Source organism: Lactuca virosa, chromosome 4, assembly GCF_052849685.1.
Source record: "Lactuca virosa cultivar CGN04683 chromosome 4, Lactuca_virosa_CGN04683_v6, whole genome shotgun sequence".
NCBI classification, from domain to species: domain Eukaryota; kingdom Viridiplantae; phylum Streptophyta; class Magnoliopsida; order Asterales; family Asteraceae; genus Lactuca; species Lactuca virosa.
In genome coordinates this window covers 225,155,089-225,171,216 of record NC_136429.1, presented here as the reverse complement: position 1 = coordinate 225,171,216, position 16,128 = coordinate 225,155,089, and positions in this window count along the sequence as shown.

Below are 16,128 nucleotides of genomic sequence, written 5' to 3'. Positions count from 1 at the left end.
CCAAGATGCTATGTCAGATCTTGAATCTGATAAATGACTTAGAGTCATGAACATGAGATCTAATCCATGTATGATAATCAAGTATGGTCTTGATTGAACATTCTCTCTATAGTAGGGCTAGAAGGAGTAAGTGATTATTCTAGAAATAATATATTATATGGATAACAATACAGATTTAAAGCAATACTTGTTACAAAAGGATTTTCTCATACTCATGTCATTGAATATGGTCCTTATCACACTCATGGCATTGACTATGATCAAAGATTTTTCACAAGTATCTATGATTAGATCAACAAGGATATTGTTTACTATAGATTCATATTCTCAATATGAGATATAGCAAATAGATATCAAGAAGGACCACTTTTCTTAATCAACATATACTAGAAGATATCTATATAGATTTTCCTAGATGTTTTCTTAATCCATGTTATCCTAACAAAATGTGTAAATCTTGAGATCCACTTCTGGATACGAAGCAAACATCTCAAGGTTGCAATCATCATTTTAATATAAAACCACAATGTATGCTTTTATATCAAAACGAATAGAACATATGTGTTTACTAAGAACTGGTAGGAGCATAGTGAATTTCCAAATCTTGTATGAGTGAGACATAGTCAATCATGAAAAATTACATTCTGACCATGCCAGGCCTTATTGCCTTGACCCGGAATGTGTTTCTAAAATGAAAGACATAGGAAGAACATGATATATTCTTGGAATGTAAAATCTATAGATATAGATAAAATAATTGTTAAATGTTTTATATCTTCATGCATACATGGACAATATCTTGAAAGGTATCAAGATACAAAATTTCTTTGGAGGAATCTTGGTATTGTCACATGGCACTAAGTTTTGAGCCAGCCTCAAAAGAACCTAGCTCATAGGTTTGAACTAGTTGAAGTGATTTATATTCGGTTTGCTTTGAAAATGAATCCATCATTTATTCCATATTATGCATAGGACATGGTATATGATCATGCATTGATCATATCATAATATTCCAATTGAATACATAGTTAAGTAACCGGATGACTATAGGATCATTCTAAAAGTGATTTAGAAGAACTAAGAGAATGTATATGTGACTATTAGTTTAAAATAAAATATTCATGTAAATAGCTACATAAGATTATAATTTCTCATCAAATAGAGATAATTATGAATTATAATTGGATTATGACTTCATTGTAGAATGAAGAGTAGGTTTAGTTGGAATGAGGTCCAAGAAAAACAAAATGACATAATCTACTACAAAATAAGAATACAGTGCTTAATAAATTTAAATCTAATATGATTGGATGAATGCGTTCATTGAAAAACTATGTTGATTTCTTCCATTCAAGGATCACATAGAAATCTTTGTGACTTCCAGAGTGTACTTAATCAAGCTAAAAGGCTCTATGCCACTAAAAAACACCAATCATATAGTCCAAGATATTTAACTATACCTATAGTAAAGTAAAATATGGAGATGATAGTATGTGCAGAATTCACAAAAATTAAGTTTAGTCGAACCCATTAATAAAGTCGTTTTTCTGAGCTAAATGTGAATGGTCACACTTCAGCTGTAAGACTTTATTATTCTAGAAATGGGATTTCGATTTGGATTTAGTATTTGTATATTGGAACATTGTATCAACAACTATTATATAATGTTTTGATATACTAGGATATGATCATAACATCAATACTTATTGTGTTCTATATTAACATGTTTAGTCCATGAATAATCTTATTATTCTAAAAGTTCATAATTGGTTATAATTGTGGGAGCAATTATGAAATAAGACTAATATGAATTGGATTGGTTGAATTTCACTGGATGAAGGTAGGCAATGGGTTGTAACCAAGTTTCATAGGTACTTGTCAAAGAACTAGTATTGAACTAACCCGCATCAAGATCATCTCATGGATCGTTATCATGAATGATACTTGATTAAAAGGTACTGTCATTGTATCCTTAACACCTAATATGCATAGTGGGACTTAAGTGTAGGGAGTACTATGCTTAGATATGGTCATACAATGGTCCTTAACTGGGAAGTTATGAAATCCATTTCCAGGTATGGTATGAACTATGCAAGAGGCTTATGTAGTTAATATGAGATTTGTTTCTCTTATGTGTTGAGAGTTAGACATCTAAGGTGCCTTACCAAAAGTTGAACACCATATGAGATTGATTGCGATCCGTATCTCATGTTTAACATGATGTCTGTGACAAAGGGATAACTGATAAACTTACCTTATACACCAATTGTACCTTGGAGCTTTTGAGGAATTAGGCATCGATAGAATGGCACAAAGTCATATGTTGATGGGGGCAGTGAAATGTTGCTAGATGTTCACCACTGTCTATATTAGTCTAATATGAATCTTGCACAAGTGAGAGATTGAAAGGTCTAGTATGCTCAAGAATCATCTTAAAGTGATACTACTATTTAACATATGATACTAATGGGTCACACTAACAACGACTTCATATAATTGATTATTTATTAGAAATTGATTTTAATAAATATTCAACAAACTCTTATAATTAATTAAAAATTATTTATTTCTAGGAAATAATAACTTTCATTAGCAAGTAACATTACATAATTCATATAATATGAATCAATAAGTCATGCACAACATTTTGGACTAGATAAATTATTTTTGTATTTTACTAAAAAGTTAATGTTTATATTTTATAAAATTGGTTTATAAAATATAAAAGCTTTGTCTTCTTTTTGCCTTATTAATTCCGAAATTAATGGATGAAAAGGAAGAGTATGAGCTTTTCTCGTTGTTTAATCAAAAGTAATGGCTTCTTGAATTGTTTATTCAAAAGTATTAAGCATAATCATGCATGCATTAAGACATAGGGACATGGTTGTCTAAAGTGGAAGTAACTATTGGATAATGACTTCACTTTATGCATTAAGAGGGATGAGGCTTTCACTCTTTGGCACTTCATTCTCACTAAAACCGTAACATGCATAAGGTGCAGGCTTGAGACGTAATTTATATAGTAGTTTTAACCAACTAATTTAACTTCCTATTATGCCTAAGGTAGTGTACCTAATCGAAAATAGAATAGCACAAAAAGTCGGGTATCGAACACAAGCAACGAAAATAATAGCTAATTTTTTCTACTAAAGTGAACTAAATAACTATTAACTAAAAGGGGGTTTTTCTCTAGTTTTGCAAGACTAGAAACTTAAACACTTAATTAACACTTAAAAGAAAACTAGCAAACACATGAAAAACTAGGAAAACAAGAAACGATTTTTACCAAGATAATTAAGAGACTTTCATTTAGATTCGATATACTTGCTTTTATGGTTGATTTAATAGAAGTGCAATGGATTAATGCTTCCTTGATTACTGATTCCTAAGGTCACTAGATTAATGTTCACTAAATTAATCCTTTAGCAAATAAGGTCATTTATCCGGTGATCAAGCGGATAAACTAACAAATTAACTATTGTTCGGTTCGAGTTATGTGAAACTTATAATGGATTGATCTATTAGTTTAATTAAATCAATACAATATATGATTGGTCTTCATATATTAGCTCCTACATTCACTTACCCACTTTTATATTTAACCCTAGGTTTTTGGTCAAAACACTAGTCCTACAATTTTGCCAATCACAAGATCATAAGATTCAAGTCAATTAAGAATGATAAGTCATGCATACTTAATTAAACTCAACAAGAAATAGAAAAGTAGTTATCATAAACATATAGAGGTTCTATAGTAAGCTAACATAATAAAAAATCAACTTAGCATAAACTAATCCATAAATCAACTCATAATAATGCAAGCAATCTAGTCTAAAAAAAATTTAGGGTGTTTAGCCCATAACTTCAGCAAATAAACACTTATAAACAAGATTCACTTCAATAGTTATGATTAAAACAAATTAAAACAAGTAAAACTGAGTAACGTTGCCTTAGATCTCTCAAAAATCAAGCTAATAATCGAATTTGCACTCCAAAGCTTCCAAGGAACGTCTCTGGTGCCCAAAAGTCGATAATTTCTTCTGGCATCCAACAGGTTTGAGAGAAAAATCAATCAATTTATAGATTTCAAAAATCGGTGCACCACGGCGCGGTTATACCCACTACATTGTGGTTGGTGCAAAATTCGCGTATCCGGCAAGGCATAAAGTCATCGGGAATCTTCATGTTACCACGTCGTGCTGAGGGTCACCATGTCGTGGTTCTTCATCTTTTCTTCTTCTTTTTGTCTTAATCCAAATTCCTAGATTCCAGCTCCCAATTTTCTTCCTTTTTGCACCCGAGCATGTCTTTTACTGCTACAACACTAAATATAACAAATTAAGTATCTTTTGTCCTAATAATAAGCATATTTATTGCTAAAATATTAGGCTATCATAATATATATATATATATATATATATATATATATATATATATATATATATATATATATATATATATATATATATATATATATATATCTGTGTGTGTGCACATATCAATGCTCTCTCTAGTTATTGATTCATCTCTAGAAGATTACCTGGATTTCTTTTGCTCTGTTGCAGTTCATATTGGTTATGAAATTCAAGCTTAAGAGTTAAGAGTTTTGGACTAGCATCTACATCAAGTTGAGTCATTGTTGGTGTCTCTAAAGTTCATCAGTCTTCATCAACTTCCAATCCTCCCGAGAGTGCCCAAAGAACTACAAAGGCTGTTATTTCTTCATCTTCTTCTTTGGTTCTTTTTTAATCTTTCTACAACTTCCAAGATGAACCTTGGTGGGTTTAACTTGTTTATGTTATTCAAAATTTATAAGTCTTCCGTTGCCTAAAAATCATGTTTTTAAAACTTCTTATTGAATAAAAAGCCTAACAATTTCCTGACTATACCATCGTGCATCTTGATTTGCACCATGCCACTGCCCTTGATACTGCTCACCTAATAATCAACAGTCTTAATTGTTCCATTCCACTCTTTAAAAATGGTTGAAACAGTCACAATTTAATGTTATATGATAGGATACTCCAGAGTCCAAGTCCCAAGCATCAATAGAACTAGTTGTACATACATTCAAAACATCACCATCATCCCCTTCATCAGAATTTTCTTGAACCACAACAACATTGTTGTTGTTGCTTGATTCAACACATTATTCCCTTTCTTCAAAAACGTAGAATCTATTATAAAGTGCCCATTTTCTTTGCAGTTATAACATTTGATTTTGACTTTAGATACAGAACCTGACTTCCTTTTGTTACCTCCACCTCTATCTGATGTTCTTCCTCTACTTGCGAACAAACCGAAATTGGAAACTTATTCTCCAACTAAAATGTTTCTTTTCGGTTCCTTGTACATCAAAGAATCATTCACATCATTCACAGTGATCGTTGTCCTACCATACAACATGGTCTCGAGGAAATTCTCATAAGAATTTGGTAGTGAACATAAGAGGATAAGTGCTTGATATTCATCTTCAATCTTTACCTTTACACCTTGTAAGTCTAAGATGATCCTATTGAAGTTATCTATATGATCCTTCACTTGGGTGCTTTCCGACATCCTAAGAATATATAAACGTTGCTTTTAAAATAACCTATTCGTCAGAGAATTGTTCCGATACTTGTCACACAATTTTTCCCAAAGCCCAGATGCACTCATTTGATCCACGACCTCTCTCATTACTTTGTCTGTCAAACTCTATAGAATAACATTATGTGCTCTTGTCTGATTATCCATCCTCCTTTTAGCCTCCATGTCCTTTGGCAGTTTTGCTTCTCCTTCTAGTGGAGATGCACATCCTTGTTGAACCCGAAGAGACTTCATATTCACCTTCCATAAAGTGAAATCATTCGAACCATTGAACTTCTCCAAATTTAATTTTTGAGATGCCATCTTCGATCAACATAAAACACAAATCATAGCTTTGATACCACTTGTTATGGAAACATACGATACTTATCAAGACTCGGAACAAATCTGATGCCATTTCCCAAGTTCTGATGACCCTTGTTAGGAAGTAATGTGGATAACACACGAAAACTAAAATCACACAAAGACATAATATTTATGTGCTTCGGTCAAGGTGACCTATTTCCACGGGCAGTAGGGGAGAATTCTTTATTCACATCGTTCTCAAACAGAGATTACAAATACAACCAACAGAGATTCGTCCTAATCACCACGGATACAAAAGACAAGTTACAAAAAATTACTTAGCATGCATCCCTACTTATACTTGAGGGATTATGCCTAGAACCATAATAATCCAAGCCCATAGGCCCTTCAAAGGTGTCAACCAACCACAATCTGCCATGCATCGCCTTCTGGAACATTCATCCATGACATACAACTCGTGAACATCAACATCACACATGATGGAGCATCATGTGCTATAGTGGAACATCATGATGCACATGTGGCACATCATGAACACTGGTGGTACTTTATCCATCATGTTGGCGCATCAAGGTGTATTCCTTGAGCATCTTCAACTTCTTGACATCCTTGGACAATATTGTGCATCATGGAGGACTTCATAGCATATGGCTCATCAATGGATACCTTGGCATATCAAGGAACCAAGCGGAACATCCTTTCATCAATATGGCATATCAGGCATGCGGATGGCACATCTATATCAAGGTATGAGACATCCTCTCCTAGGTTGGTGCATCCTCTTCCAAGTTGGCAACCCTCCTTCTCAAATGGTGCATCTAGAATCCAAGTTGGTGCATACTCTCCACAATGGCGCATCTTCCTCATGAATGACATATCCTATCACTTGGTGGCATATCATATCACTTGGTGGCATATCCTATCACGTGGTGGCACATCAAGTCACTTGGTGGCATATCAAGTCACTTGGTGCCTTATCATGTCACTTGGTGGCATATCAAGTCACCTGGTGGCATATCATGCCACTTGGTGGCATATCAAGTCACTTTATGGCATCTCTTGTCACTTTGGCATACCCTGTCCTTTGTTAGGAAATCCATTCCTTTCTCAGGAGATCCATTCTCTTCTCAGATGATACATACCTTTATCACATGCTCCATTAGTCCCAAGTGCTCCATTGAAGTCAAATGCTCCATGAAAATTCTCCAAATGCTCAAGTCACTTTTAATAGTTGAATTATGAGAAACAAAAGATAATCCATATAAATGTTGAAGTTAGTGGGAGCGATGTTGTCCCTTGTATTGAAAAAGGAAACGATGTCCTAACTTTTCTTAGGAATTGCTTCATTGTGAATCACATGAGAGGAACAAGAATGTATCCTTAGATTCTATGGAGATAGATCTAATTGAATCATTTATTTATTCCAAAGTACTTGGAATCTTGAGAAAACTCGAGATGTAGAAGTCATAAAGAGTTTTTGCTAATAAAATTCATAACATGCTTTAGATCTAATGACTCGTGGGCCTTGTAGCATGATAAGTCATACAAGATCTCTTTAGCCATAATCAACGAATCAAGAATCAATAATATTCTTTGAAGTCCTAAAAGGACGAAGGAGGATAATCTTTTCAATATCGAAGAAATCAATGAAATAGTTACATTGATGGTGAGTTCCTTACTAATAGAGACGTATTTGTTGCAGCCAGAGTTCATGTTCTTAATACATAATAAAGTATTTTCTGGGAAGATTACCAAGTAATAAATCTAAGTGGATTTGATAGTAAGATTAGAGTATATTGCATTGCAAAGACAAACTATATGACTAAAATAAATTCATTATTGACCTCAGTGTCATATTTAATCATTGATTGTTCTCTTGATGTTTCTTGTGACTATAAGGTGATTTTACCTCGAGTAAAGATCCCAAGTCACATAAGATCACATGGTAAATACTCAATAAGTACCTTCATAAATGCTAGGACATCATAGTCAATTGAATCATATCGGAAGAGAATATTTTCGATCCATTCCTTAAAAGCTAAAGTCACTGACCAAGTTTAATATTCACATAAAGATCTAATGATATTAGATTTACATGAGTATTAACTTGAGCACATTTAGTTTAGTTTGTTTTAATTTATGAATTGATGCAATATAAGCCTCTATTTGATTTGGTGATTATTAAGTAAGAACTTAATATTTGATGGAGATCGGTCATTTCATTTAGTTTATCACAGTGTTTCACTTTTGCATGTTTAAAACCACTTCCAGAATATTAATTCAAACTTCCACAACCGGTCCTACTCTTGGAAGTAAGTAGTGATATAATATTGTCATGGAGCATTGGTAGATTGTCCACAAGGATGAACATAGCAAAGTTTGCGACCAATACTCATGAGTACTTTAAATGAAGATTTTAAGGTATTGGAGTAACCCGCACTTGGTGATTACTTCATGGATCTTGTCACAAGTAACTATAAGATGGTAATATCATATATTCTTTAAATGGAGATGCATGATATTTTCTCCTAGAATTTGTTGTGTCTTGGTTTCTCCCCAACGTTGTTCGTAAATGACAATCATAAAGGTTGTTAATAGATATGACATGAGGAATAGGCAGAATCTATGTACTCAAAGTTTATTTGTTCACTTCTTTTTTAAATAGTTAGAGTCGATATCTTTGGGCCCCTCGATACTTTGGTGGTGACATTAAAATTCATGGTCGTGCTCAGACTAAATTGATGGATCAACTATGTAGTTTACTTTTGGTTGACACAAGTCGGTACCGGGAAACAAAATCTTGAATGTTTGAGATTTTCTATATCCATGTCTCATTTTCATACATATATCTTGAAGAACAAATTAATCTTTGATCAATTATCGAAGGGCTATATCACAAATTTATGTTGTCAGTATGGCAGATACATTTGGCTGTATACTCTCTACTCCTTACTAGTGAATATTAGACCATATAGTGTTGGTGACTTGAGCAAGTGGGGGAAAATGGTGCCCATAGTCATAACACAGTAATAACAGTTGGTAATATTACTATTAATAGTATGACCTTTTTGGGTTAAATATAAGGATATAAATAAGGAATAAATGACATGGGAAAATTATATGGACTTGATTTGTTAATTAATTAATAGTATTTAATTAATTAAATGAAATCTAGAACTTATGGAGGATTAAACAAGATAATTAAGCAGATAATTACCAATTATATGGATAATTATTAGGTGACTAGATAATTATGTTTTAAGGGTTAAAAACCTACCCTATAAATAGAGAGGTCATTAGTCGGATTTTGATGATGAGTTTTCACAAACCCTAACTAAAAGATCAGCATCATCCACTTTTTCGTAAAACTCACCAGTTCCCGCCATCACGACGCCGTGGCTCTATGGCCGCAACGTGGCGTCGCAAGTTTCCAGCCTCGGGATTTTAATCCTCGTTCAATATGTTTGTTCCATGGGTTGATGTCAGATGTTGTTCTGCGTCCCTCGGGTGCTACTACAAAAGAGGAGTTCTATATTGGACTCTTAACACTCATCAATCAATCAAGGATCTATGAAGCTTTCAATGACTACAAAATGTATGTATTCTCGCATAATATTGTTGCAATAGATAGGTTGTTCATAGATTAGGTTTCCGGCCTATTGAGAATAAAAGAATTGTTTCTTCCGCTGTCCCTTAATGTTGCATAAGGATCCACATAACACAATAAGATTAAGAGGGAATATAGAAGAATATAAATGCATACCTAGGTAATATCAAATTTAAACATGTTAGCTGTATCAATATCATTTAGCTCTTTTTCTATAACATTTTGCAGTTGAACATGTAATGTGTTATGGATTTAGATGTCATTGTGCTAAAGAATGTTATTTGGCTAAACAAGGACGTGGGTCAGATATCATGACTAATGATAAATAGCATTTTCACTCAAGGGACTAAAAGCGTCAACATATTGTTTTGGTGGACTATGCATCGTATATGTGATAGTTGAAAAGGAAATGTGAAAGTCATTTACCCCAGCAAGATACAGACTGACTCGGTGTATATAAAATGCAAAGTTGCATGTGAGAGAGCTCATTAGTTTATTCTTCATCATCTGTCTTCTTTTCTCACTCACATTATTCTAGTGTTTATCATGTGGAGTTTGTTCATACTCAAATTTGTTATTAGTTTTTAGTCACAAGTTTATTCCACGTGATCTGTGGTTATATTGTATGTATTTTGTTAAGTGGTAAGTTTTGCGTAGTTTTTGTTTAGATTCAGAACTATTTTTGCCAAAGATTGTTCTTATATAAACTTTTGATATGTTTTTCTTATTAAAAAAATATGTTTAATATTTTGATTAAAGTGTCATATGATATATGTGCTCTTCAATTTTTCTATCCAATGCTAAGAAAATTGTTCATGTTACTAAGTCTCTTTGGTTACATATAGGTAGGTGGTGGGGTTAGATGCTCATTTGCATATCTGGATTCAAGATTAAATTTATTTGGTTAATAATACATATCTTAATGCAAGCCAAATAGAGTGTCTTAATACGGTTATTATTATTTTGTTTTTTATTTGTAGTGTTGTAAAAATCTCGACTAGGTCCCGAATTATCCTTAGACGTTACACGACCGACTAGAGGGCGCCTAACGATTAATCCTTGCATACACAATGAGTGAACTAGTAGAGAAGGATGACAATTTAACACTTCAAAAATGATGCTGGTGGTACAAGTGTTGATGCATGGCTTGATGATGTCAGCACTAGTAGGAATGGAAGTATGATGACATCATCGCCAAATCTACCGAAGTGATCCAACAGCTCAAAATTGGACGAAATTTGCACACGACATGTAAAATGGGCTGATTAAGAAAACTTATGGATTTTCCATGATGTATGGTATTTTTAAACCATTCGGGACCGTTTAGGGCCTCAAAACGCATTTTTTCTGTTTTTTTTATTTGCGGCAACATTTTAGTTTGAGTTTTGATTTAGGTAATTGATTGCGGATCTTTTCCTAATAAGTTATGATCTCCTAGGGTTAAGAAGTTATGATTATCTTATCCTCCTTATAAGGATCTCGTTTTCATTGTTTGAGGTACATTTTCGATTGATTATTAATAAAGAATCCAATTTTGGAGTTATCTTTGTTCTTTGTGTTCATGTTGTTGTAATTTGCCATTCAATCGGATCGTATTGGAATCATTTGGTATAAGAGAAAATGAACAAATGGCTGAATAGATGGCTCGTGGTCATGGAGGAGCTTGTGGCTGTCGCGTTGGTAGACGCGTTCCATGGAATGACGGAGATGATTTACGAGATCCACGTGACAAAGAGAATGAACGCTTGAAACGATGGATCTAAGAACTCAAGTTGTTGCATCACGAATCGCCGGACGAAGAGACTGAATCGGAATCGAGCGTCTGGGGCGGCGGTGACAAGGGGTCAATCCCTTTGTCGGGTCAAAATGAGATCCCCACGAAGGAGGATTCTGTGATGATCCATTGAGTGTGAAGGTTGAGATTCCTGAGTTCACGGGACATTGTCATCCTAATTATTTCATTGAATGGTTAAGCACCGTTGAGCAGGTGTTTGATCTGCGAGACATCTCAGAACAGTTAAAGGTGAAGGTGGTGGCCATACGATTGAGGAAACACACCTCTCTTTGGTGGGATCATGTAACGACCCAATTTTCAAAAGAATTTTTTTTCATTTTTAAATTGTCAAAACATTTTCCATAAACCATCAAATCTCAAATATATTTGTTTTCAAATTCATAACAATAACAATATTATTCCAATCATCAGAGTGTCCCATGAAAACGTCTGAGAGAGAGTGCATGCCACATCATCAAGCCTTGCCCTTGCCCTTAAGCTGAGAGGTACCTGGAAAAAAAATCCACAAACTGTTAACTAATGCTTAGTGAGTTCCCCAGAGCATACCCCACACAATCCACATAATCACATAATCATATTAGCTATAAAAGCTATATAAACCACATAAGCCATGCATACAAACATATAAGGACATCGTGGGCTCCTCCCAAGGTCTTACTCCAGGATGTCATGGGCTCCCCCACATGGTCTTACACCTAAGTGCCATGTGCTCACCCATGATCTTTAGCTGGAAAGACATGGGCTCCCCCTCATGGTCTTACATCCAAATGTCATGGGCTCCCCCATGGTCTTTACCTGGAAATCCATGGGCTCCCCCACACGGTCTTACATCCAAGCACCATGGGCTCTCCTCATGGTCTTCCCTGTAAGTATCACATATATAACTAGCATTCCACTTAGCATATAGCCAACTAACATTCCACATGTCACTACATCAACTAGTATACCACATATCATAAAATGGGTCGGCCTTGGTGCCTTAGACCCATTGGTATGGTGAGGAGACTCACCTCTCGTGAATGCTGAACTGAATACATAAGATTAGATAAATCCCAACGCACAGCTCCAATTCAACTGCCTATAATAATCAAGTGATTAACTTGTCACAATCCCGAAATACCATAAATACCCTCAAGGTCAACCCCGGTCAAAGTCAAGGTCAATCAGTCAAGGTAACCATTCCATGTTGACCTTAACTCGTCGAGTGCATCCAACAACTCGTCGAGTTCCTTCAGAGTCCATACAACTGAAATCCCAAGTCAACTCGTCGAGTCATCTGAGTAACTCGCTGAGTTCCTTCAATGTCCAGAAGACCGAAAACTCATGCAGACCAAAAACCCTAATCCCTCACCGAAATCACCCATATTCCCGAAAACGGGTAAGCCCTACCCGACTCGTGGAGTTGCCTAAGCAACTCGTCGAGTCCCTTCAGATCTTTTGTGTTCAGTCCTTTCCAGTGGAATCCAAGGCTCCAAACTTCAGATCCAACCCCTTCTAGTGTAGTTACCATGTAAAGTTGCCAACTTTACGTGCATGCAAGGTCTCAAGAGGCTAAAACACTCAAAACTAAGGTTTATACCAAGCTTAGGGCATGGAGAAAGGCTAAGGTTGGATAAAGTGAGCAACGTTATGTCCATAGAGGTCTAGGGATGTCCAGATCTGAACTCTACTCTCATAACGTGGTCCAATCCAACAAGTGACACCATTATGCATCAAAGGTGACCATTTACTTCCATGAAATGATATCTAAGCAACTAAAGGTCAAGATAGTGACTTTATACCTCAAGAGGGTCGCCAATACAGAGTCGATGTCGGATCTACTGCTTCTCCATTTGCTCCTTCTTCTTCAAGCTCCAAAATCCTTCACAACCACACCAAAACCACTCTCAAAAGCTCTATCTCTCTCTCTCTCTCTCTCTCTCTCACTTAAGAAGGTGCAAGACTCGAACTAGGGTTTCTTTGGGCAGTAAGAACGATGAAAGAGGCTGCAAATGAGGCATAAGTTCTTTAAATAGGGTAAAAATCCCTTAAAGTTAGGGTTTCTCTTTATAGTGTCGACTCGTCGAGTTAGGGCCTTCCAACTCGTTGAGTAGATCTGAAGTCCCATGTCCTCATAAATGATCTCTACGCGATGAGTTGCAGCTCCACAACTCTTCGAGTCCTAGCATAAAACCCTAAAGTTTATAAAATTAAATGATACCTAGAGCAGGTGTTACAAATCTCCCCCTCTTCAACTTGACTTCGTCCTCGAAGTCTGCTGATGCAAATAAGTCCGGATAGTGATCTCGCATCTCTTCCTCTGGCTCCCATGTGCATTCGGAGCCCCTTCGGTGCTGCCATTGCACGTTTACTAACTTCACCTCCTTGTTTCGAAGGACCTTGGTCTTCTTATACAAAATCGTCACGGGCCTCTCAATGTAGTTCAGGCTCTCGTCTACCAGAATATCGTCCGGAGAAACGACCGCGACTTCGTCGGTGACCTACTTCCGAAGGTGTGACACATGGAAAGTGTTGTGTATCTGGATAAGCTGGTCTGGCAGATCCAAGCGGTAAGCCACCTTGCCCACTCGGGCCGAAATCCTGAACGGCCCAATATGTCTTTGCTCTAACTTGCCTCTCTTCCGAAACCTGATGACTCCCTTCCATGGCGACACTTTTAGTAACACAAAGTCCCCCACCTGGAACTCAAGATCCGATCGCCGCCGGTCAGCATAGCTTTTCTGACGGCTCTGTGCGACTCGCAGCCGGTCACACACCTGATGAATCAATCTGGTAGTCTTGAGCACTACTTCGGTGCTCCCCATGACTCGGTGTCCAACCTCGCCCCAACAAACCGGGGTCCTGTAAGTCCCTAAAATTGCTTAATGTATTAATCCGATCCACTTGATGGTGTGGAATCCCAATCAAGTGGATGATGCAAGATCAAATGGAGAAGAAGAAGAAGAAGAACTAGATGAATCTTCAATGTATTGATGATATGAATGATGATCCAACATAAGATTCACACACACACACACACACACACACACACACTTCTTCTCTCTAACTTTCTCTCTCTAGAACATATGAATGTGAGAATAATGCTCCTCTAGAACGCTCATTGCCCCTTAGCCCCTTGTATCCTATTTATACCTATGGACTAAAACCCAAGGCCCAAACGGAAAACCCAATTACTTGACCGAAAACACATGAGTTTTCGGTCCAAGCTACAATTAAACCCAAGACGGTTTTCGGTCCTAAACCGAAAATTACAAATGCTTAGAAAAGCAAAGTATAAACCATATTTTTGACCCAACATTCTCCCCCTTGGTTTATAGATTTTTTTTCTTTTGACCCAACAAACTCCCCCAAGGTTTGTAGCTTGCTTTTCTTGTCAATCTTCACTTTGTGCTTGGCTTCAGTGTTAATCTTCGATTTCTTCACAACTTCAAGATGAACATATGAATCTTCTATGTGAATAACTTCATATTGATACAAACTGTAAGTCCCTAAAATTGCTTGATGTATCAATCTGATCCACTTGATGGTGCGGAATCCCAATCAAGTGGATGATGCAAGATCAAATGGAGATGAAGAAGAAGAAGAATTAGATAAATCTTCAATGTATTGATGATATGAATGATGATCTAACTTTCTCTCTCTAGAACATATGAATGTGAGAATAATGCTCCTCTAGAATGCCCATTGCCCCTTAGCCCAAACCGAAAACCCAATTACTTGACCGAAAACACATGAGTTTTCGGTCCAAGCTACAATTAAACCCAAGATGGTTTTCGGTCCTAGACCGAAAACTACAAATGCGAAGAAAATCAAAGTATAAACCATATTTTTGACCCAACAGGTCCTACATCTCCGACCATACAACATCTCAAACGAAGGTCGGTCGATACTGGAATGGTAACTATTGTTATATGAAAACTCTGCTAGTGGGAGGTATGTATCCCAACTCCCTCCAAAATCCAACACGCATGTCCGAAGCATATCCTCAATTGTCTGGATCGTCCTCTCACTCTGGCCATCTATTTGGGAGTGGTACGTCGTGCTGAAATGCAACTGACTTCCCAGTTCCTCATCGAAATTCTTCTCGAATCTAGATGTAAATCGAACATCTATGTCAGAGAGTACCGATACTGGCACCTCGTGTCTAGCCACCACCTCTCGCACATAAATATCTGCTAATTTATCAGCGTATATACTCTGAGAGATCGGAATAAAGTGAGCACTCTTCGTCAACCTGTCCACAATCACCCATATGGCATCCACACCCCTCGTTGTCCTTGGTAACTTCGTGATGAAGTCCATAGTGATCTCCTCACACTTCCACATAGGAATGGGTAGCGGCTGAACCTTGCCATGCGGCTGCTGATGTTCGGCCTTGACCTTCCTACAGGTCAAGCACCGCTCCACGAACCAAGCGATCTCCCGCTTCATGCAAGGATACCAATAACTCAGTATCAGGTCTCTATACATTTTTGTATCCCCCGAATGTATAGAGAACTTGGACTTGTGTTCCTCCTCCAATATCTTCTGTCTTACTCCCCCAGTCACCAGTACCCATACCCGACCACACTGTGTCAGAAGACCTCGGCTATCCCGAAAAAACAAGGGATACTGACCCCGAATCCGATCTATCTTCCAATTCTCTTTCTTCACACCCTCGACCTTATCTTGTTTGATCATATCTAACGATGGAGAGATCACCGTCATCCTCAAGCAAACATTTTCAATCGGGGAACCTGCCGTTTTGATGCTCAAAGCATCGGCCACCACATTGGCCTTCCCTGGATGGTATAATATCTCATAGTCATAATCTTTCAGCACATCCAACAAC